The following is a 26,139-nucleotide window of genomic DNA, read 5'->3' on the forward strand; positions in this document are numbered from 1 at the left end:
GGTAAGTTAGGGGTCATTCCCCTATTTGAAGCTCACTAAAATACAATTTTAATGATGCATCAATAGGAATAGAATTGGAAATCTATCAGTTGATGCAGCAAACCAATGAAGATATTGCATATGAATCAGTACATCAGGGACAATGTTATTCAGTTTTTTTAAGTTGTCTTTGGCATGTGTTGTCAAAGAGGGAGAATATACTGTCCTATCTTTCTGAAATTTGCAAAATAATAAGAGTTTGTGTAAGAGGGAGAGATTATTATGAAAGAAGGAGTTTTGTATTCTGTCATTAAAAGACTTGTTTTCAAATTTCATCCTGCTATGACATGTTGTGTTGCTATCAATGCCAAAGAGGGAGATTGTTGGATACAATTTTCCAAATTGTGTGTTGTCTTTGATGTCACACAAATGTCATATTAGTCATCAGACAGTGTCTACTGAGCTCAGAAGGTTAGCAAGGCAAAGGACAATGTCTAACAAGCTTAGAAGGTTAGTAAGGCAAAGGACAATGTCTACCAAGCTTAGAAGGTAAGCTAGACAAAGGATAGTGTCTACTGAGCTCAGAAGGTCAGCAAAGCAAAGAAGCAGTTCTTACCAAGTTCACTCGGTCATCAAAGGTAATTTGGCAGAAGCAATTCTTACCAAGCTTTCAAGGTAATCAAAGAAATTTAGTTCTTATCAAGTAAACTTGGTAGCCAAAGGACTTTAAGGATATTGCAATGTTAACCGATTCAAGATGGTTAACTTAGGAAATTTTTGGAAGTAGTATTTACTGAGTAGGGTCAGCCAGTAAAGGATTTTAATATTTTATGAAACAATATTTATTTGTTTAGAGTAATATCTGTAGCCAACTGATTTATGATTTATTGGTAAATATAACATGTAAATGGGCCGACTTGACAATTTGAATGTTATAAGTAAGAGGTCAAGTTGTGAATTCTAAGTAGTATAGTGGAAGTATGAGAAGTTAATGTGATATGTAGACTGATTATTGTGGAAGCAAATTTGAAAGATGATTAGAGATCATTGAGGAGCATCAAAGTCATATTTGATCAAGGAGGATCTAATGATGTTGAACAGAGATCTGTAGCCAGAAAATTTAGTTGCATCTTGTTCAGGTCAATTCATTTTTTCTTTCTAAGCATTGTAGTAGTGATTTCAAATCTCTTAATAGAGTTGGTTTAACTACCATTTTGTAAATCCTCTAACAAGGTGACAGTTTAGTTGAATTGTTCTAAAGACCTCTAGCAAGGCCACTCCTAATAGGGTGATTAAATCTTCTATCAGGGACACACCTAATAGTGTGTATTGTAACCTTTAATAGGGTTGGCTCCTAACAGGGCTCACTTCAAAAGAGTGAAAAATAGGTGACTAGTTACTTGGTGGTTTTTCCCATATTGGGTTTCCACGTTAAATCTGGTGTCTCTTATGTTCACTTTGTTTTTAGTTGCTTGCATGAATGCTTGAAGATAAGTAATAATTTAATTTACCGAGTTACAACATTTGTTTACTGAGTATTAGTAGCAACTAGATCTTTAAGACATCTAAGGGATTTGTGGATTGATTTTTGTTAGTAACTGATTCACCCCCGTCTTAGTTACTCTATCTTTAATCCCAATAGATTCCATTGAGGTAAATAAAATATTGTACAAGTCTATGATTAGTAAATTTTAGTTTCTAGTGCATAGAAGACTTGATAGTGCATTAGCTATTAGGATTGTTACAAGGTTTTCTGCAAATCGTAATGGCTATCAAGAGAATAATGAGATATCTTAAAGGGACAATAGACTATGGTCTATACTACAAGAAAAATAAAAAGTTTGAATTGAGAGCCTATATAGATGTTGATTGGGCTAAAAAGATTGATGACATGAAAAGTACAAGTGGTGGAGCATTTTTCATAGGAAAGAGACTAGTTACCTCGACTAGTAAGAAGCAAAATTGTATTTCATAATCTATTGTTTAAGCTAAATATGTGAATGCTACAATGAATTGTACTAATTTGGTATGGCTCAAACAATTACTCAAAGGTATTTTTGGTGTTTGAAAATGTTACCAGTTTTCAATTACCCTGATGAGAATGAAACACATCTAGGGGCAGCTAACTCCCATTTTCAACATGCCCATTCAGACACCAGGCCAACTATAAGGCATGACCCTTCTTCTTCTTAAAGCTCTGCAAAACCTAGGTGGGTAGACCTATAGATTCTTTATAGTGTACCAGTTTTTGAGCTTTAACGAATCCATTTGCACACTTTTTCGGGTCATTTTCATCCGCAAAAAATATTTTCCAGTCAGTGCTTTTAATCTGCAAAATCCAAGTAGCATACTTTGAATGTCTGCAATTTGTGCCTAGCTATTTGTCATGAGCCTAAATCACATATTCATACTATCCTCATGACAAAGAATGACTGCCCCAATTTTTGTTTCTCCATGTGCTTGTTTTCCTAGTTTTTGAAGCCGATTTTGAACCCAATTTAGTGTTTTCTAACATGTTTATCTGCAGGTGTTTTTAAGTGGTCAACTTTAACAATCAATATATTTTGACCTTGATATCGTCATGCAACGAGATCTAACAGATCTATTGAACATGTCAGAAAGAATAGAGATCTTGAGTTTCAAAGCTTGGTCAGGTGAACTGATCAGTTTTCAAAGGCAGTCAATGGACCCCCTGGTGCAAAAGTGACGAGTTGCAAGGAAGAGTAAAAATGAGTTCCTGAGGATAATGCAATGCTTGATTTTTAATCTGGATAACTCAAAGGGATGAGGAGAGTAATCTAAGGTTTTAGTTGATTGAAAATAATTTTTTTTTCAAACTAATGGATGTTCGACTAATTGCTTCAAACTAATGGATGTCAAAGGACCCTGGAGATACGATTGAGTTTTAAAGTGAAAATGTTCTTTTATTCTGAGTTAAAGTAAATCTTCAATCCTCATTTTGCAATAGGTCTTCATGGTATTTGAGTGAACTCCATGGAACTAAAGTCATTATTCACAATCTTTTGCTTAATAATGGTGGCATTTTGGAGCTCGATTGTGACACAGACATGGAAATTCTAAGAGTTTTAATGAGCAGCCCATATGGACCCCCCGGTGCAAAAGTGACGAGTTGCAAGGAAGAGTAAAAATGAGTTCCTGAGGATAATGCAATGCTTGATTTTTAATCTGGATAACTCAAAGGGATGAGGAGAGTAATCTAAGGTTTTAGTTGATTGAAAATAATTTTTTTTTCAAACTAATGGATGTCAAGGGACCCTGGAGATACGATTGAGTTTTAAAGTGAAAATGTTCTTTTATTCTGAGTTAAAGTAAATCTTCAATCCTCATTTTGCAATAGGTCTTCATGGTATCTGAGTGAACTCCATGGAACTAAAGTCATTATTCACAATCTTTTGCTTAATAATGGTGGCATTTTGGAGCTCGATTGTGACACAGACATGGAAATTCTAAGAGTTTTAATGAGCAGCCCATATGGCAGATAAAAAAATTCTACTCATGCTCATACAAAGGAAATAGACACCTTGCATGAAGTCAAAACAGTCAAACATTAAAAGGCAGTCACACATTTTGTTTAAAACAAAAAGCGCCATGCCAAAATGCATGATCATGCCATCAAATCAAAGGAGAGGTCACAGATTCTAACAGCAAGCCACAACCAATAAAGAAGAGTATTGGAAAAGTTGTTGATAAGTCATAAAGAAGCTCCATACATTTAGAAGTAGGGGAGCAGCTTTGGATCAGTCATTGCATAGTGGTAGGAAAGCACATGTGCATAACAGCCGCCTAGCATATTGAAGGAAAGCCGCCTAGTTTAGAGCCTCTCACACGGTCAAAGGGGAAAGAAGAAAAAGGCTCACACAATATCAAAGGAGTCACGCATTTGAAGAAGCCAGCTAGCAAGGAAAGTTCAGAATAGAAACACACGTCTTGTAGGGAAGACAGAGTAACCTCGAAACAAAGAGACCCCACGCTGAGAATAGAGGGAGGCCACAATTTTTTTTACAGTAGTCAAAGAAGACATCATTAGCAAAAGATCCCACGTAACATAGGAGACTATAAGCTACAGCAAGGAGTAGGTAGTGGATAAAAAAATAGGGACGCCAATTAATCAAAGATATCATGCATAAGATGGTGAACTCAGAGAAGTCAATGCAAAAGGATGCGTGGAGAGAAGAATAGAGCACCCTATGTATAGAGTAGAAGCCTCTGTGGGAGGGAGTTTCAATAGAGCAGTGCCCACATGCAACGAGCCACCAAGAACAATGGAAAAATGCATTATCCCACATTTCCTGTGGGAGGGGACTCCTAAGACTTTAAATGTTATTCATTGTAGTTTGGCTTGTGTCTTGAGGAAACGGCCTTTTGAGGTAGCGCTTGGCCTTGTGTGGGGCCTGCGTGGTCAATGTAACAAATTTTGATGGTCACCTCACTCACCCAAGCCAAGGTATAGCATATGAGGGTAACATGAATTTGAAGTTTCTTCGAGCTTACGCTCAGCTCGTAAGGTTGAAGGTTGGTTTGAAAAACATTACGATCTCACACCCAACGTAAGATCGGGAAGCACTTTATGAAGGTCCTCCAGTCTTACACTTAAGAATATGAGCAAAGATTGAAAATTAAAGGCTTTCGGTCATGCGCTAAAGCAAGCCACTCGTAAGAGCATGAAACAATTTTTGAGCTCCGCCGGTCTTACGTTCAAGGCCGTGAGAATGTAAAAGAAGCCCCCCCTATATGAGCGTAAAGGCTTGAAACGTAAGAACAAAAATGAATTTTCAAATGCTTCTAGTGCTACGTGATGAGGAATTAGAAAATTAATTGATATTAATATATTAATTAATTATAAGTAGTTCAAGTGTTGCATAGCTATTAGGGACCTGCCATGTGGTGTCAAAAGATTGTAGAGAAAAGGGGGAATAAGAAAATAAGTTCAAAAGTGAAAGTTCAAAAAAGGATAAATGCACGAAATGAAAAATTTAAATGAATTTGAATTTTTATATAGTTTAGACTATATACTTTTAAATTTTTTTCATTTTTAAATGTTATGATTCAGTCATGGAGGCCTGTTTTTCAAATTGCCATATCAGGGGCATTTTTTATTAGAAACAAGCAGTGCAACATATCGTTGGAATAGGGAGGAAGTAGATTTTTCAAATTTGGGATCAGATTATGCACAAGTCTTCACAGGTTCAGTCTATAAGTAGATTTTCAATTTTCAGGGGCATTCCCAGTGGAATGAGTAGAATTCAGCATGGAGTGTCAGAATTAGTTGGGGGACGTATGTTGATGTTTGCTGAAGCTTACAATGAATTTTGGAGATGTTTTTCCCTTTCTTGAGTTCATTTTTAGCAAATTTTTGCCATTCCAGATCAGGAATCAAATCAGTTAATTGTTCAAATTAGATATTTTAGATATTTTTGTGCTGGTAGAGGCCTAATGATTGAAGATTTGATTCATCAGTTGAGGGGAGAGATGAGAGAGTTGTTTTAACCTGTTGAGAAGGTTTTCCAAGTGGACACTTGTCAATTACAGATAAGATCTGGGAATCAACTCTTCTCCTATATATTTCTTTTCTTTCTCTATGGTAGAGGTTCTAGTTTTTTGTGAGTGTGAAACCATTGTTGGTAGGAAATTTATAGTCATTCTGTGAGACCACTTCTTTGGATCCAGAACTGTGATTCCACCTCCATTCTTTAGCATTTCTTTGTTGTATTGAGTAGCATGTATGTTTTATGTAGATAGTTCTTTTCTATTAGGTGATCTATGAGTTATTTTCTATACGTCTTTCATGTATTCATTTTCAAGGAGAATGAATAAAATACATCAAAGGTTTCCAAATTCAATTTGAGTCTTGTCTCTTGTTTATGGATCTGTAATCTTTCTAGTTTGTGATCAAGGATCATAGATTAGGTTGCATCTTGTTTTGGAATGTATGTGGTTAAAATGTCTTGCATATGGATCAAAGAGCCATGTAATTGCTTGGTATTTATCACAGGGTTTGTAGATTTCATGGTGGGATAATTTGAGTATGAGATTCAAATCTGAAGCAGATGTCTGTTCACAAGGTGAAGGATAGATCAAGGATCTAGATGTAGTAATGTGTCTCAGATTTCCAAAAGATGTATGGTTATAATTCATTTAATTTCCCAATAGATAAAGCACTGATTAGAAATAAGATCACTAGATTTTGTTGCTCATATTTGGGTCTTGCTGATATCAACATTATTAATCAAACGATCTTTACTTTTTATGTTGAAGAGCTATAATAAAATGCCCTCACTCAGGTTATGAGGTTCCTAGATTTCGCATTTAGCTACTGTAGATTGATGTTATTTCATGAGTTATCAGGAGAAATAAGGGTTTTATCTGCTTCATAATAGATTTAGTCCATGCTTTGATAACTGGTACCATATAAAGAATCTATAGGTCTACCCACCTAGGTTTTGCAGAGCCTGAAGAAGAAGAAGGGTCATGCCTTATAGTTGGCCTAGTGTCTAAATGGGCATGTTGAAAATGGGAGTTAACTGCCCCTAGATGTGTTTCATTCTCATGAGGGTAATTGAAAACCGGTAACATTTTCAAACACCAACAGGTATGAAAGAGGAAATCATGAAACCTTTGGTAATCTAATGTAATAATATAGGTGCTATAAACATTTATAAAAACCTTGCGATGCAAACAAAGACAAAGCATATTGCAATCAAATATCATTATTTGAGAGAATTGGTTAGGACAAAGAAGTGAGAATGGAATATGTCAATACAAAGGAACATATAGCTGCTATATCCACAAAGGCTTTACACAAGGATACACATGAATATTTGTGAGGTAAACTAGGGGTGATATCCTATCTCAAGCTACTTGAGAAGCAAGAGTGGTGCCTAGCATCAACTAAGTTAAATGCCATATTTTATAACTTGGTGCAGTGGATCTCACTTTAGGATCTTCCTAAAGTAATCAAGGAGTTGAAACAAAAGATTTATAGTCACAAGCAAGGTGATAGAGGGAGAACTAGAAATTGCTAATATCTGCATGATGAGATGACAAGTCTTTAGCATTGTTGTCAAAGAGGGAGATATGAAAGGAAGACAAAAAGAGGGAGATATACCTAATAAGGGACATATAAGAGATATACATTGAAACATCTTAAGAAGGAGATATACATAGAAGTCAAAGGGAGAGATACATTGAATGAGATTGACAAATTTTACATTACACTATATAGAGGAAGGACACATACTGATAGAGCAAGAGTTTCAAAGACATTAAGTTTCTTTGTGGTATTGTTGTTGGTATTGGTTTTCCATCAATGCCAAAGATGGAGATTATTGAAATGAGATTGTTTGAAGTGTGGAACCTATCATGGAACAATCATTATTTTTTTGCTAATGTCAAACCTAGTACTTAATGGTAAGAAAACTTCTTTTTGGTTTAAATGTTATGATTTGATTCACTGATGAAGAGGGTTTGAAAAGAACACATAACAAGAGTACCTAGAGAAAGGTTGAATAATGTGGTGCATAAAAGAAGTACTAAGACCAAGTGAGACATTGATGATATAGTGCATCATCAATCTAATTAAGGCTAAAGTATATGGTTAATTTAGCTAAGGAAAGAAGAAGTGTTTTCATAAAAAGTGTCTGCCAAGCCTAGTTGAGTAAACAGTGTAAGCCAAGAAAATTTAGTTTAGATTGAGCAGAATTCAGTAGGTGCTGAGTGTTAGAAAATATAGTATGTGTTGAGCATCATAAAACTTAGTAAGTTCCAAGTGTTAGGGAAATAATAGTGGTGACTAAGTGAGGAAGACTTATTAGATGCTGAGCAACCCAGTGTTGGTCAAGTATTAGAAGACTATTATTGCCAAGTGATTAGTGTAGATGTTGAGTGACAACAAAATGATTTAAATCAAAGATTTAACAAATATGAGCCAATAGTGTTGATTTCTTAAATTATGTGAAGCATGCAGAAGATAAGTATGATGAGCTAGAGGCACATAATTCAAGGTAAACCATTTTGTGGTGAACCTAAGGAGGATTATAAGAGAATTTTATAGAGGAAACAAAATAGAAAGAGGGAGGATTTGATGAATCTGACCTAACCTTAAGATGGATGATTGTGATTAAGTGAAAAAAGATCATAATTTTATTTATAAGGGAATAAAAGGCTAGAATTAATGAGTGTTATTGAGAAGTTGGTGGTGTTTCTTCATATGGTGGCTTAAGGGATGAATCATGACATATTGAGCAAGAAGGCTTAAGGTGTTGAAGGCTTGAAGGGTGAACAAGCTATTGGAGATGAAGGGTATGAATGAAAAGAAGAATGGAGGACTAACCCAGAGATCTATAATCTACAAGTGAGTTGTATTATGTTATCATATCAAGTCATGCTGCTAGTTTTTAATCATTGTATCAGTCTAGATAAATCCCTTACATTAAGGTTGACCTAACAGTCATTTATAAATCCTTTAACCGAGTGACACTTTAATGGAATGTTGTAAAGTCCTTTAACAAGGCTCACTCCTAATATAATGATTGAAATCCTTTGACTAGGTCACATTTAATAGTGTGCATTGTAACCTTTAATAGGGCTGGCTCCTCATAGGGGTCACTTCAGAAGAGTGAAAATTGGTAGCATGTTACTGGTGGGTTTTCCCAAATTGGGTTTCCATGTTAAATCCTTGTGTCAAAATGTGTGATTTATTTTTTGGTGCTTAATGTTTACATTTCTCTAAAGTTATTTTGACTTAGGTAGTGACCTACTAAGTTCTGGAATTATTGGATGCATGCATGATATGGATATATGGATATGAATCTATTAAGCACCAAAAAGTTTTATTTGTACATCTGGATGTTGGATAATTGATTCACCCCCCTCTTAGTTATTCTATATATTCCAATAATAGGTTTCCCAACACATCAAAGACAACCAAAGCAATAAAATAGAAGCACGAGCAACACAAGCTCGGATTGGGTGGATATTCAAAACTTTCTGCATGAATGATAAGTATAAGTAAATGAAAAATTATATGCAAATATTTATAAATTGTAAACAATTTAATCTTGATGAAATTGATTACAAAAAAAAAAATTCATGATACCAAGCAAAAATGTAGGCGATGGAGTTAAAAAAAACAACTTTTGAATAGGACAAGAAATTAGCCTATAGACAAGGCTATACAATCATGGTTGAATGACTCCAAGCAATGAGTGTGCAAGGTTCTTCTGCTAGATCTATCAATGAGGTAAATAATTCAATTTTTTAAATTTTTTCAAATTGAATACTTTAGCAATTACTGTATTTGATATTAACTTCCAAAAGTACAATTCGTTATTTTTTTTAACAAAGGAAACAATGATTATATATTTGTTTAAAATATTAAAGTGAATATATATATATATATATATATATATATATATATATATATATGTATGTATGTATTAAAATAAATGATTAACATTTTTCAATGTTTGTCTTGTATTTATATGTATATATTATTGATAAATGCACTAATTATTTACATTGGATTGCAACTTGCCAATCTTGATACACTAGCCAAGCATCATGGAGGTGTTGATTCAAATGTGGATTGTAGTACTAAAGGTATATATTTTCTGTTCAAATTTTTATTTCTAAATTATTAATACAAGTAAACATTTTAAATTAAATTTGGTGTAGAAATATAAATTTAACTATAATATGTGTTGGGATTAAGAGAACATCTTGTATTGTAGTTGTAGGGGATGTAGAGGTTGTCCTTGATGAGTGTGTTGAGGTTCAAGCCAATGGGCAAGATGATGTGGTTGGACAAGGTAAAGAGTGCTACAATGTTCTTTAAAATACTTGAAGTCTTGAATTTTTTAAATTTAACCCTTTCTTTTATTTGTTATTGTAGAGGACCCACCTTTGCAAAGGACAATGATATCACGTCCACAGGTGAGAATAAATATCAATGATGACATGGTTATGCCTCTGCAACAATATAGGGAAGGACAAAAAAAGAAAAAAGAAATGATTCATGTGAACTTATGTAACTTATTTGATAATTATTGATGTTTATATCTAGATATTTTATTTATGTTCTATTGAATTTTCATGTGAATGTTCTAATGAATCTTATGTTTTAATGTTAATGTGAATGTTCTAATGAAACTTATGTATTAATGAATTTTATCATTTGATAATTGATGAATGTTACATTTTATTAATATAATGAATTAATTTTAGATGTTAACAAGGAATTTAGATGTTGGGGGGGGGGGGTGGTAGGGCCAAATGAGCTTCCACCTTCACATGTTTGGCCTTAATTAGTAAAGAATATTAAACTATTGTCAAAAATAAGTGAAGCTCAACATTAACCTATGATTTCATGACAAATAGATGTGTGAATCTCTTCATTTTAGGCAATGCAAAAGGAGGCCATAGTTCAATATGCAATCTCAATTCATATGCATATGACATCATGTGGAGTTGAAAAAATGTAATAGGTTTGCAATTTTGTTAGAGGTTTCTAATAGGGTATTTAAGTTATAAACCATCACACACATTATAACTTTGACTCTTATAAGAAAGGATAATGTCCTCAGCATGCAAGAAAATCAAGACTTTCTATGTGTTGGCTTGTTGAGGACATTCTATCATCTGTAGCAGCTAGAGTTCTAACATTCATGATGGTCTATTATTTTAAAAACTTAATAGACCTTTTAAATAAATGTAAATGTGGTGCATTTTTATATCTCCACCTATTGTCCTTGCATATAGAACACAGTTACACATGCATTCTTGATTCAGAGTGGCATTTAGAGTAAGGTGGGTACCTGCAACCTGATAAATAATTCCTCTATGGGGGAGATGGTATTATTAGTTGAACCCTGTAGCTTGGACACTCTATGGCCTTTTATCTTTGCAATATGGAGACATGGAGACCAATTTAAGGATGACCTTAAAAAGAAATGGTCAAGTGTATAAATTCTCTAGAACTTATATCAATTGTTTTAATTTGAAACTTATGTACAATTTTTTAATTATGGAAATTTTCTAACATTGTACTTTGCTGCTCCAGTGCTTGCTGATGATGATAAATGGATTGTGCTTGCTAGATATAATGCAAACAAGTTTACTAGGATTGCATCAAAATATGAAGTGAGGTATGTAGTATTTGGTACTTTTCTAATCTATATAGATAATGAAATCTATAGATAGAATTTAAGAGTTCATGATGCTGAAATATTGGTTACTTTAGCTAAGAGATCATAAGGTTATTTCTTTCAAGCGAGATCTTTGAATGTTTGGTAAACTATGCTTATGACTTATGCATATTTTAGTCTAAATAACTTAAGGAAGATTATTTTCCTTCCATAAGAATCTCTAATTACAAAAATAAGGGACTGTAATAATCAATTTCACACATATGGATAACTCATAAGTTTTAAAACCTCCATCTTTGTGAGATATTTATGGAGATTTTGTTGGAATATTCAAATAGGAAGAATGTTTTTGAGAGGCGGGGGGGCAGGGGGGTGAATCATAAATATTGGACTTTAACCATTAAAACTTTTTAACTGAATGTAGATTGCATGCATATAAACATATCAAAAAACCATGAAAAAAAAACATGTACCACCACATAACACTTGAAATTTTGGTAACCCAAAAACCCTCTAGGAATAAGAAGGTGAAACTAGGGTGGGGATGATACCCACAAAATCATTGCAGCGATAATGTTTGACCACTTCTGATGGTCTGCCCTGTTAAAGGCTTTACACTATGTCAATAGTGACCTAGTTAAAGGATTTATAAACACTTTACATGAAGTGTTAACTTGTTAAAAGATTTAATCACCTCTTTAAAGGATCTACAAAATAGTTGTTAAGCTAACCTATCAACATAGGATTTCCTTTCTAATATAGTTGCTAGAGAGTATTAGGTATAAACCTAATAGTTTACAATCCTTTGATTGCAGAATACAAGCACTTGATCTGCTTTCTTTGATCTTGATCCTTTGAGATCTGATAATCATTTTTATCCATTGCTTTGTTCTGATCAACTGAATATTTAAGTACTACTTTCTTCCTCTAAGTCTTTTTACTCTTTATTGTGAACTCCAGTATAATTTTCCCATACACTCCTTCATCCTCTACAATACAATGAGATTTTGTCTTCCTTATAAAGACATTCAAAGACTCAGGGATAGATGTGGAGTTATGATCCATATTGAATATCTATTTCCTGCTCATTCCTTGCACTTTTATTATTGGTTGCATGCCTTCTTCATTTTTCTTATTGGCTGCATGTAGATTTCATAGGAAATACAAAAGATTTGATCTTATCACTTAAATCATTTGAGATTCATCATATGTCAGCCATGAAAGTGGTTTACATATGAATTAGTGAAGTTACAAACTCATATGTGCCTTCTATGTTACTTGGCACTTACTGATTCCTGATGCTTGACACATATAACAAATTGGCTTACTCGACTCCTGTTGCGTTTCTATTTTGCTCGGAACCATCTATGACTCGGCACTTAAATATCGCTCAACTCCTGTATCATGCTCCACACCCAAAGTCACTCGGCACTTGAAGGCTGCTCCACACCTAAAGATCACTCGGCACCTGTTGGATTTCCTGACTCGGCACATGTTGTGGCTTGACATATATAGTGTGCTCGGCTCCAATGTAGAAAGTGGTTATGTGTGTTGGCACTCAAATGTCAAAACCATTCTGAGACTAACAAATTTATATTTAGTTCTAGTCTACAACTAAAAAATCTTATTTTTCTTCTCTAGTGCTTATTGATGGGGATAAATGGATTGTGCTTGCCAAATTTAAATCAAACTAGTTTACTAGGATTGCATCAAAATATGACATGAGGTATGTAATTTTTGGTACTTTCCTAATCTATATAGATGATGAATTATATAGATAGATTTTAAGAGTTCATTACACTGAAAATAAGAAAGTTTATATTTTAGTAATTTGTTGAATCAGTGCATGTCATTCTTATTATCAAATTAGTTTTATCCCTTTGGAAGATAGCATGAACACCTTATAAAGCTTACAAATAACTAAATTGACACAAGGAACAAATTGAGTTCAAGTCCTTGATCATAGTTTTGTCCCAACAATGACGATGAAGAGACATCCAAATATTTTGAGATCTAACTGTACGAGTTAAAGATATTTTGTCAATTAAGAATCTAAGATGTGAGACCTTTTGGCACACTGCTAGAAGCTACATTCAATGAAGTATTAAAATATCATTAAATGCAAGAGGTAAGAAGACTTTAAATGGAAGAATAAAATATTAGAATGTTGACTAGAAGCTATAGCTGTTAATATGCTTGAAGAATTCTAATGTTAGTCTAGTAAGATTGATGCTTGTGAAAATATATTATTGGACAAGTTTAAACAACTAGAATTGATGGTAAAAAACAAAATGGACTAAGAAACTATTATAGACATGATGATTAAAAATTTAAGTTATAATCTTTAAGTCATATTAAGAATCAATAATGGAAGATTCTATGCGATGTTAAAGGTTCTACCATCAACACTTAGACTTCTTCTGAATTTATGACTCAAAGCATAACATTATTTGATTTTGAACAAATATTATTGTTGCACAAACTACTCATTTAGAAATTATCTAAGAAAGCTAGTAGAAATAACCAGGCAAATATCACATCTATGATGGCCATTTGAAATCAAATAATATCATTAGAATTCAATATCATTGTAATATTAAATTTAACTTTTGATCAAGCCTGGAAATTGAAACTACCTCTCTTGAATGTGTGCAAGTTTGATGCAGAGTTTTGGAGAGGGCATACTTTAACTTGAATGCTACCTAATTTTGATATAGAACCATGAAAATGGTCTGTCTATTTCCTTTTTATGTCCCCTTGTAGTTCTCCATCTTTAATTGATCCCTACCATATTAAAACTAAAAGAATCACTATAAAAATATATCTGAAAGTGGAAATACAAAAAATATTTCATTGAGATCCAACTGTAGAGTTGTTAAGATGAACCATGTTCCCTTCTTAAAAAGGAAATCATGAACACATCAAGACCTAAATATAACACACCTAGTTGTGTTTTCTTGCCATAAAAAGGACATCCCAATGAGCTCAATATGCTCACATATGGATTTAAATTAAAATATCCCAAGCACCAATGCTAGATATGTGATATAAACCATTGTAGAGTTTTATATGCTAATGCTTACCATTATAATTGAACTACTATAAAATATAAGTAGTTTTGCAGCAAAGTGACTTGCTAATGCCTTTGCCAATGTTTCTTGATATATCTTAGACCCTATGTAAGTGACAAAATCATAGATTGAAAATAATTTTTAATGATAACCATGTTCAATATAACTTCTTAGTGTTATACAAAAGAAGGGATAACAATTGTACCTTGTGGACCAAACATTAATATTTTGGGGTTTGCATTAGGAAGCCTCTTTGTGAATTGTGAAAATTTGTTCCATTTCAAATGCATGAAAGTTGATGCAATTAGATGACTTTTTTTTTTTTCACTGTAAAAGAAGAAACCTCACTCAATATTCCAATGAAATCAAGAAAGGACTAAAATAATAGAGACTTAATCTCAAACCACTTCTATTTATATTTATATGAATATGATTAAAAAGAACTTGTATAAGAATCTCTAATAGATCAAAAGAGATATATGCAAGTATAGAAGAAAAGGACAAGAATTTTTAAAGCATTTCAATAAACATTGAAAGGAACACATGGTTAGATACACACTAACTAGAACATAAAAATTTGGAGTCATGATGGTGCTAATTCTAGAAACTACATAGTCAAATCTCTGTAATAAACTCCCATGCTATCACAAAAATCCACCACATTGATAAATTGTTGGAAGTATTTCCTTGCTACATCCTTCTTTATCTTTCCTTTGGAAACTTTTTTAAAGAGGTCTCCTATAATACATTCCTTTGGCTACCACATATCTCTCTCATTGCCATATTTAAAAGAGTTGTTTACATGACTAGTAGATGCTAGAATGAAGTGTTAAAATGAATATTGATAGTGTTGTTATCATAGTCATGAGTCATGGAATATTGTGAGCAATAGTAGAGAAGGACAACCAAATAATGAGAAAAAAAATGATTTTCCTAGTTACAAAATGAAGTGACAATGTGAACAAAATTGAAAATGGTGATAAGACACTATTACTGGATAGAAGTATCACATGAAGTTCAAAGCTAAATGAGAAAATAATTTCAAATAAAAGAATTCATGTGATTCAAAGGAATCCTTGTTACACTAAGAAGAGTCAAAAAATAATGGAAAATATGTTTTGTTTAATACATTAAAAATAGTGAATGCATATGATAGAATACAAACTATTTTCTCAAAATCTAATAAGAATTTACCTGTTATAATTGATGCCACTACCTATTTCTACTAAACTAATGGAATAAATTATTTCACATTTTATAATATGTTTCTTGGGTTTTGACTTATCCTTGGTGAAATCTGGCTTGCAAAGCTGCTACCAGTTCTTACATTGGGTGTTTTTGAATCCTTTTTTCTGACTGATGAACCATATTTGTTTTGCAACTCACTTAATTTATTCTTTACAAAATCCTTCCCTTCAATATTTTTAGAATTGAATTTGGGGTTCATCATAGCTTTCTTTTTTAATAGATCTGGTCTTTTTTGTGTGGAGTTGGTGACAATCCTTTTAAGGAAACTTCCAGTTGGAGGAGTAGTTGTGGGTGAATTATGTTTTGTTGAGTTTATCAATATATTATTGGTACTGAGAATGTTTTCCTTAGTAAATAAGCTAAATTTTATAAATAGATAATAATTAGAGGGCAGGGTGGGGGGTTTGAATCAATTTATTACAAAATTTTTCCCATAGCTGAATATTGTTAATTACTTTATATCTTGCATATGAAAGTAAACCAATAGTGCTAAATAGTAAATATAACCATGCACATAGAGAACTCATAACACCATTATTTTTTAACTAGGGAAACCTTGGCCAAGGGAAAACCCCAGTAGGGACGATATCCATTAGATGATTCACTAAACAATAGGATCCTATTAAGGATATTGACCCTGTTAGGAGTCTATGAGGTACATATCATGTCTTAGGTCCTTGTTAGAGGACTAGGCCTTTTTAAAAGCCTCAAACCTATAAGGAGTTGCTACAACCCTGTTAGGAGTTGGTAGAAAAATACAATGTATGCAAGAAGAGCCCACTATCCTAACATGCAATTATACAATTCAATTCCTTCACAAGATAGGTATACATACAATACTTGCTTTGCTATTATAACTCACACTTGCTCTGATCTTACATCAGATTTTAGATCCCATAGGGTCATAGATAGTTCTCACAATAGTTCACATGTCACATCTAATCATACAACTTTCCCTTTATTTGTGCAAGATAAGATCTTTACTTATACCTTGCACAAACACAAAAATCTACACTGTTGGCCTTCATGTTATTAGACAATTGACATAAGATAAGATAAATTATGGAATAATATCCACATAGTTAGCTCAACATAACTTAGTAATTATTTTGTAACCAAACTAATTCCTAAAGTAGCACAACTTTGTTTACTACTATGCTTTATTTTACATTGTTAATTTTAGTATAAATTGCACCATATTGTCCATACACACATGCACACTGGTACACATCATCAAAAAAAAGTCACAAACCTTTTCTCAATTGCACATAAGCTAACTCTTTGCACATCACCCATACTCCTAAGATCTATACTGTGTGCTTCTACAAACTGTCTAATACTTATGCAATTTTCTATCTCTAAATGCATAAAAAAAATGCTGAATATATGTTTCCATAAATGAAAACCATCAAGACATCTATCTAACCATATTTCCAACAATCTTTGGGAAAATTGGCTAAGTCCCAAATTGATGTCATACATAACAAAAACAAATAAAACTAACTACACAAAAATCACCTTCAAAACATAACAATTTTATTCATGTTTTGATGGATCATTACATTCCTTATCACTCCTTTACATTGATACATACATAAGCTCCTCCTTACATATACATTCACATCTATACAATTTTTCTTTACATAATACTCCCCCTTCGACATCAATAATAATGGTGCCAAAACTGTAACAGAAAAACTTGTTGCCTATTGTAGATCAACTCATCATTTTGGATATGCAATTTGAAAAATCAATCTACAGTCTATCAAAGTATTTCTTTCAATTACCTTTAATTGCAACTGATATACTAATGAGTGTACAAAGTGTTGGTGCTCAAAATTGTAGCTCAAATTTTGAACACTATTGAGAAAATTGAGCCCTATGAGTGCTTTTAAATGAGATTGTACTCGGCTATACTTTTGAGCCCCAAGAGGTGTTCAATGTTTCTAACACTTGTAATTCAATGCATCTTTGTGTTTTATGAAGTTAAACTGATATTCTGAGCCATTTTGTGAAGTCTTGTTTTGAGTGCTTGTCAAATTTGCATTTTCACCTAAGTGTCAAACAATGACAAGAGGTTGTGTTTGCATTTGAATATGTTGCACCCAGAAATGATTTGTGGTTTTCCAATTTGGAAAAATCTAGTGTCCATACCTAAGAACCTATGTTTTAAATTTTGAGTCATTTCAAGTTCGTTTGATTAGGTTTTGAATCCCTCAAAGTTGGTTAGTTACTGTTTCATGCTTTTGTGTAATTGCACAAATTTTTGGGAAGCCCTGTTTGACATGTTATAAATTTTGACCAGTTGACCAAAATGTTGAAATTCCTATTGTGTTTCATTACAAACATCAGAGACTTGTTATTTTTCAAGTTTCGTCTTATGATGAATCCATTTGATTAGTTTTCAAATTTGATTCCAAACGTAATTTCTAAAGTTTTACTGGTGTTAGTATTTGTAGATTTTTTAGTACCCTTGTTCGAGATGTCATAACTTGAGATCCATGATTGGTAAGATCAAATGGATTGTACCCATGTGTTATCCTCTAAAAATACTCCAATTTTATTAGTTTGCAAGTCATGACGAATCTGTATGCACACTTTTCCAGGTCAATTCCATTTGCAAAAACCGTTATCTTGTCAATGTTTCCAGTTAGCAAAATCTGAGTAGCCTACTTTGACTGCTCGCCATTTGTGCCCTGTTATTCATCATGAGCCAAAATTGTAGATCCATATTCACGTCATGATAGAGAACCAATGACCCAATTTTCATCTTCCCAAGTGTCCATTTGCCCAATTTTCCAAGCCAAATCTGAACCTAGTTTACTACTTTCTGACGTGTTTACTTGCAGGTAATTCTGAGAAGGAAACTTTGACAAAAAATATCTTTTGACCTCAAATTTTTCATGAGATGAGATTCGACGGGGTAGAAGTGTGTGAAACAGAGAATTAGTGTGCTAGTTTTTAGGGCCTGGTAAGGTGTTCAGATTAGTTTTTAAGGCCAGTCAACGGACCTCCTGACATGAAATTCACAGTTTGCAAAAAGTGGGTAAATAAGTTTTTAATGATCAAGTTAATGCTTCAAATCAATTTTAGACAATTCAAGGTGGCCAGTGGATCAATTTGATAGTTCAAGTGTTTGAAAACGAATTTTTTTTTAGCCAGACCTACCTTGGGGCCTAGCTAAATTCCATCTGATTGATGAGGCATGCTAGATTTTGTAAAGTGACTAAATGGGTTATAATGATTTTATTTTATTAAATTGTTCTAATGAAGAGGCATGTCTAATAGTGATTTGATTCACCTTTTGAGGAGGATATTATTTTGGAAATTTCATTGGAAGAAGATTATATGGCTGAGCAGATTCAGTTTGACATGGACTATGAAGATGATGAGGAAAATTACATAAACTCTACTCATAATGTTTGGATGAAGAAAACATGTCACAAGCATGACAATCAATGCGACTCTATGCAAGTAAATGGTTTTAATAAAGTTGAAACCGGTAGAGTTCCCTATTTGTTTTATCGATTCATGTCATCCCCTTCTCAAAGAACTGATTTGCATATAAATTTCATTTCAAATGGTACACCCAAAAGTTTATGTGGAGGTAAGTTCCCCTTTGGATCAAATTGCTCTTCACCTAGAAATCTAAAGGAAGAATGCAGGACATGACAATCTTATAAAATAGAGGAAAGAATACGCCATTGAACATTCAGTTAAAGGAGTGGGAGCCTCACGTGTTTAAAAGGGGTACCCAACTTTGAGATTAACGTTGGAATAGAGCCCTGCACATATAAAGAACTAAGAAACCATTGCAATATTTCAATCCATGCAATCAATGGGCCAAACCATGCATATGAATGATGGAAAGGCTCTCACACATTAGCCATGCAATGTAAAGAGAAATTCACGCCCAATGAAAAAGGTTTTATCGCCAAACAAAGGAGGCTCACTAAAAAACCAGAGGAAGATGCCCAGGTTTCAAAAGGAAGAACCCTCGGTAGAAAAGGAGGAATGGTTAGAAAAGAACATGCTTGTACACATCCATGAAAAACCTGCATTCCTCAAACTTGTCATTTGCATAGCCATAGAAAATGCGTGTGATCCCAAGTAGGGAGAGTGCAGTAGCACACATAATGCAGGGCTCACACTTGACATAGAACTCACATGCTACAAAGCTCTCAGTGACTTGCTGTTGCGTGAGATTGGCAGAATGGTAAAGATGAAGAAGATTATCAATGATTTCCATCTCAGTGTGCCTCATTGCATTTCTAGTGTGATTGGTGGCATTTCTCCCTCGTGCAATGAAAATCCCACATTGGCTCTATGAGGGATTTTTCATATATTTAAATAAAAAAACATGCACTCTACTTGGTATCTTGAAGCCATGACTTTCTGAAAGGGAGGAGGAGGGCCCACTCCTCTAACCAATGATGGACACTGTCAAATTTTTTTTTGTAATAGATGCACAAATGAGAGGGGATGATGTCAGCATACATCACCAAGACCAAAAAATCTAAAATCTGACTAATTGCTACCTCGCTAGCTGGAAAATGCTAGGATTTTCAACTAGTGACATAGCAAAGTCATTGGAAAACCTCAAAATCTAGCAAGACAGTGATGGGTCCCTATAGTGATGACATGGCAAGCAAATGAGCTCAAAAGAAGGAGATTTTTCCACGTGTCTTGATCATGTGGATGTCACTATCTCACCATAGGAAGATGCCCAATGTTTACCTATAGCGACATGGCAAGGGTTGATGTGGTGATGACACATGGCATCGAGTCCTAGTAGCACTGATGAGGTAGATGTGAGTTTTGACCAATAATGGAGTGCCATGTGGTGATGAGGTGGCGATGATGAGGTTGGTGTTGACTGGGTAGTGACTAGGTGATGACGAAGCAACCAAGCAACCAATAAAGGGGATAGCACATGGCACCCCGAGTGGAACCTAGTGGGCTTGGAGAGGAAAAGGAGTTCTAAAATTAAAAAATATCCTTTTGCATGTTCAGTTTGAAGATGAAAAATTTGATTTCAAATTTTAAATTTCTATAGTTGAAAACTATAAAATATTTTAAAATTTTCATTTTATTCTTTTAATTGTGCAAAACCATGAGATAGAGGTATAAACTTTAGAGGGTCATAACCTGGGCTTTTTTTAAATCCAAAATAGGCATTCCAATATACCACTGGAATCGGGAGAATCTGAGTTTTCCATTTTTGAAGTTAGTTTGTGCATAGGTATTCACCGGTTCATCCTATAGTTTAATTTGTGTTTCCTGGGGTATTGGCAGTAGAATAGGCAAATTTCAACATTGATCATGAAAATTGGTTAAAGGACAAATATGAAGGATTGGTGAAATGTGAAAGTGAAGAAAATCAATTTTGTGATGTTTTCTTGGCTTCTAAAGATCATATAACTAATTTTTCACTTTTTACTTTGAGTTCAAATTCGACATTAGAAATCAGTTATCTTTTCTACCGAATATCTAAGATTCTTTGTGCCTTTAAGAACTAGAATGATGGGTATTTGATAGCCAGTTATAGAGAGAAGGTAGAGGGAGGATTTTTCATCTTCTTGGGAAAGAATTTTGAAGGGACACATGTTAGTTGCAGATTCAATTTGAGATTTGTTCCCTTTCTATTTATGCTTTCTTCTTGTCTTTTGTAAGGGTTGGAAAATATTGGAAAGTCTCTCTGGTATGAAGATAGTTAGTAGAACTGGCCCTCGAATTGATGAACTCTGAATGGAAGATCTAGAATGTGCTGGTTCCAGACCATGAAGCTGTTGCTTTGGTTGTAACACCCCTTCTCATCCCATCAGCTTCTCATTCCCGCCATTTTCTCTCTTGTATGACAATATTTGTTCATTGAATAGTCTAGTTTATTAGTTTCTTTTTGAGTTAATGTCATGCATTTTTATGTATTATTTCAATGAAATCAATACAAGGAACACCAAGTGTTTAGTTTTAGTTTAAACCTTGTCTCCTTTCTCGGTTGAGTTGTGATGTTTTATGGTCTTTGACAGAGAGCCTAGATCATAGTTGCAGTCCTTTAAGGCTGTATGTTTCTTCATTGTTGCTTGCAATTCAATGAATTATGTAAATGCTTTAGAGATTCAACAGGGTTGTAGGTTTATTGAGGAGGATATCAAGTAAGAATGAGATTTAAATTGAACATTGATATCCAATTTATAAGGTAAATGGATAGATCTGGAGTCTTGGCATGAGAATTGTGTTCTAGATATCCCAAGTGCATGAGGGAGATTCATGAATTGCCCAATGGATGAGGCACTAATCTATTATAGGATTATAAGTTTTTTGTTCATACTTGGTTTTCATCCACTTTCCCCACCCACATAAAATCAAAATCAAATTCAAATCATCTTTACATTTTATGTTGGAAAGCTAGAATAGTTTAACCCTCACTCAACTTATGAGATTCATAGATTTGCATTTGGTTACTATAGATCTATTCATTTCATGAGTTATTAGGAGATATAAGGGGTTTTCATCTACAGTAAATAGATTTAGGGATATGTTTTGCATTGGTACAATATCAATTGAATCTAAGGTCCACCTGCCTAGGTTTTGTAGAGCCTAAAGTGAAGAAGGGTCAAAGCCTTATAGTTGGCCCAGTGTCTAAAGTGATGTGTTGAAGGTGGGAGTTAGCTGCCATAGATGCATCGTATTCTCATTGGGATAGTTGAAAACCATCCAACATTTTCAAATGCCAACACAAAGTGCATGAAATGCCACTTCAATTATGCTCAAGTCAGTATAGGAAAATTTCTCATAGGAATTCTTTGCTGAAAGACATTCCTTCAATTGCCTCTATAAAATTAAAAATTTAGGTGCTAGATATTCTTTAAGAATAGACAATCTTCTTATTACCTTCTCCTTGTCACATTAAGTTCTTTGGATAGCATTGTGGATCTTCTCAAAGTCATTCTCAGAATCTTCAATTCTGATCTCAGGTTGCTATAATCTTGTAGTGAGTGTCTAAAGCTCACTCATATGGCCTTTGATATTTGCATCAAAATCTGATAGGTAAGTGTATGACATTGCATACTATCCATATAACTTCTTACCTTCAGTAATATATTGCCTCAATTCCTTGATTTTCCATCAAGTGCCTTTAAACTATTGTACACATTAGTGCGCACTATGTTAAATAGGGTTGCTTCATGATTTTTTTGTTCTTGTGCTACTTCTACTTTAGACAAAGTTGTGAATTCCCCATCAAAGGACTTCACTAACTCTTATGCTATAGTTATGTGCATACTATCCACTTGCATGGATTAAGTACCCATAACAATATGAGGTGCTTGCTATGTTTCCTCTACTTCTTCCTCTGCCCTAGAAGGTGTATGCACTTCCACATACATACTATCCACTTGCATGGATTAAGTACCCATAACAATATGAGGTGGTAATAGTGCTTGTTGTTTTTCCTCTGCTTCTTCCTTAGGCACTGAGGAAATGTACTTTATTATTTTCTCCTCTATTTCTTTCCTAACCTCTTCATAATTGCCTCCCATTAGAAGAATTAATCTTCTTTTGTTCCTCAGTAAGGGCTCAATACCCTTCAAAATTTTGTCAGATTCTTTTTTAGACCCAACATTATATAACTTGTTTATGGATGTGATCCTCATGTTCAAATCTTCTTCTACCACTCTTGTCTTCATATTAATCAACCTATTGTATAGGTCTTAAGGAATTTTATTTTGAATGCTATCAAATCTCTTATTCCTTAGAATCATATTTCTTATTATGGCATTCTCTAATTGCCTCCTATCCATATTGATATACATGCTATAAAATTTATTTAACTACACAAAATTGTCATCATTTATAATCTACATGTTCAGAGCTTTGGTTTCCATGCCTTCTTGCCTATAGCTATTTTAGCTTCCTATGCATCTCATTCAATAGGTCTATCTTTAGTATCATCTTCTGAGCTTTCAGAACTGCTTACTACATGGTTTTCCTTCTCTTTGGTAGTCCATTAGTGTTATGTTTGACTCTTTTCTTTATAGGTTCTTGTTTAACCTTTACTAGTCTCCCTAACTTCCTCTAAACATAAGGTGCTTCCACCTCTGGTTGACTCCTTGATTGTTCATAGCTAGCTCTAATTGGTTGCATTTGCACAACTACTGTATATGGTGTGATAGGTGATTGCACACATGGCTATGCCACCATTACTTCTTTTGAGGGTCCTATTACTGCAATAGGTGTTGTTGCTAACAATTCAGACTACCCACTGGCCTTCATTTCTAGTGCAATTCTCGTTAGGTCGTTGAATTCCTGCCTTGACATTCTAGATTCCTTGAGGATGGAATCAATCTCTTTCTTCACTTTCTTCTTTCTCAGTATTCTATCAAGCTTAGATTCTACTATCCTTAACCTTTCATGATATGTTCTCCATCTTGGGCATTCTGTGTCCTCACATTCAAGCTTAATCTGTATTAATATCCTTCTATCAATTTTGCACTCATCTCTAGCCCATAGGCTCAATGAAATTTACTCTAGGTACAACTACTTCCATGCATGTGTTATCAATTTGCACCATGAAACACAAATCATCCTTATACTTTTCCACCACAGAGGGAGGTATCCTATACCTTAGTTTCATCTTAGATTGAAATTTCTTCATCATTCTATTAATATCGATGTCTCTAATATTCTCAAGTTTGGATCGATAGTATTGAGTTATCATCTTCATTACACACTTGATGCTATCCCAATTGATTACTTCAAGAAACTTTATTGTAACATAGAAGAACAAATGAGTCAATAGGGACTCAAATCTAAACAATGAGCTCTTTTTTTTCTTTATCTTTGCAATATTATCCAATAGTTGTAATCTAATAATATTGAACAAATTCACTTTCTTTCTTTTAACATCCATCACATATGGTGCATGAAGAAATCTAGTTGGTATAGACTTAATCTTTAATCCATGGTTTAACTTGTACCCTAAGATCTTAGTCAACAATTTAAATCCTTTATCCCAAATAGGATCATCCTTCATATTTCTTCCATCAAACTTGGTTTTTAGGTTAGTTTCCACCATTTCCCTGACAATTCTCTCATTGACAAGATTACAACCTTCATTGCTTAGTCACGTGACCTTGTGAATTAGGTCATTGTTAATGAAAATTTGTGCATCACCTAACTAGAACATATCATCATTTATACTACTCAGAATAATTTGGGTCCACTCATGATTATTGAATTTCATGTAGAACATATACTTCAAAAAATTCAAATCTTCAATGTATCCATACTCAAACTTCAGGGATAAGTCATTGCTACACATCTTTCCTAAATCTTTATGAATCTCCTCATCTCCTATGATCTCAATTTTGCAATGTATATATAACTCCTTATATCCTCTACATGTAACACATTTTTTGGAACTTGAGAAATTGTGCCTACATGCTCATCTAGTAAAGAAACAAAAGGGTGTTTCTTTAACTCATACCTTGGTCTATTACTAACATCATGCACTCTTTGACTAGCTTTTGCTCAATATCTATAAATAATGCAATAAAATGGATTCAATACTCCATAAAATACCTCAAATTCATGATTTTAGAGCTTCTACAACTTTTATCTTCATAGCCTTTACTCCACACTTCATTTGCTATCAAATCGCTCTTCAATTCATTCAAGACACTTCACATGAACAAATGGTACATCAAATATTGTTTACGATCCTTAAATCATTTCAAAATGGACTGTACAATCAGTGCGTATCTACTACAAACTCATAATGCTATCTCTATTTACCAGTGATCTTGTTCTTACAATTCCTACTTACCATGATGATGCAGGAGCATCTAGAGGTATAAGGGCAATCCTGTGTCACCCAAAAAACTGTACTTAGACTTAGTTTCTATTTCATGTCTTTACATTTTTGGATACCCATTTGGCTCAAATAAAGGTTCCAACTCTCATAGTTCAACTATCAATGCATTTGAAAATCTTGAAAAAATAGGAGCATGCAATTTGGCCATCATTTTGGTGACCTAGAAGGTGTGACTTGGCTAGATGAATGTAATTGAGATTTAGAGCATTCCAAAAAAAGAATCAGGTCAAAAGGCCCCACGGTTTGAAAGTTATTGCAGTTTTTCGGGTTTTGGAGACCTCCTAAGAATGCTTCAAAGTCAGGTTTGGGGCATTAAATGACCTTGAAAAGGGTCGAAAAATGGGGACGAGCGAAGCTGGTCCATAGGGCTATAGAGCACTTCGAGAGCTTTCCGAAAATGTAAACGGTTTGTCAATCGGAGCTACGGTTCAAAAGTTATGCCTCCCGGAAGTTCGGCTACCGTTTCTGGATTCTTCTAGATTTGCACCGACTTCTAACGCGGCTTCTGGAACCTTCTATTTTGTCGGTGGATGCCTACTAGCACTTTCTAGAATGTACTCCTAGTCCTTAACCCTCTGGGGTCTCTTTAAGGAGATTTTTGGCATTGTAAAAGGCAGTTCGGATTGGAGCTTGAGAGGAGGTGCTAAAAGGAGAAATATTCTCCAGATTTATGCTATTGTAAGCCCGTAGGGCATGTTTTGAAGTTTATTTTCTCTGCACTGTTTGTTCCAGCTTATTTTCTCAGTTAATATAATTCCCCTTTTCTATTGTGTCCATTTTGTTGTTGGGTTGTGTTCCCATCAAG

The sequence above is a fragment of the Cupressus sempervirens genome, chromosome 8 (genome assembly GCF_028749045.1).
Source record: "Cupressus sempervirens isolate cs-2001-9-10 chromosome 8, ASM2874904v1, whole genome shotgun sequence".
In the NCBI taxonomy this organism is placed as follows: Eukaryota; Viridiplantae; Streptophyta; class Pinopsida; order Cupressales; family Cupressaceae; genus Cupressus; species Cupressus sempervirens.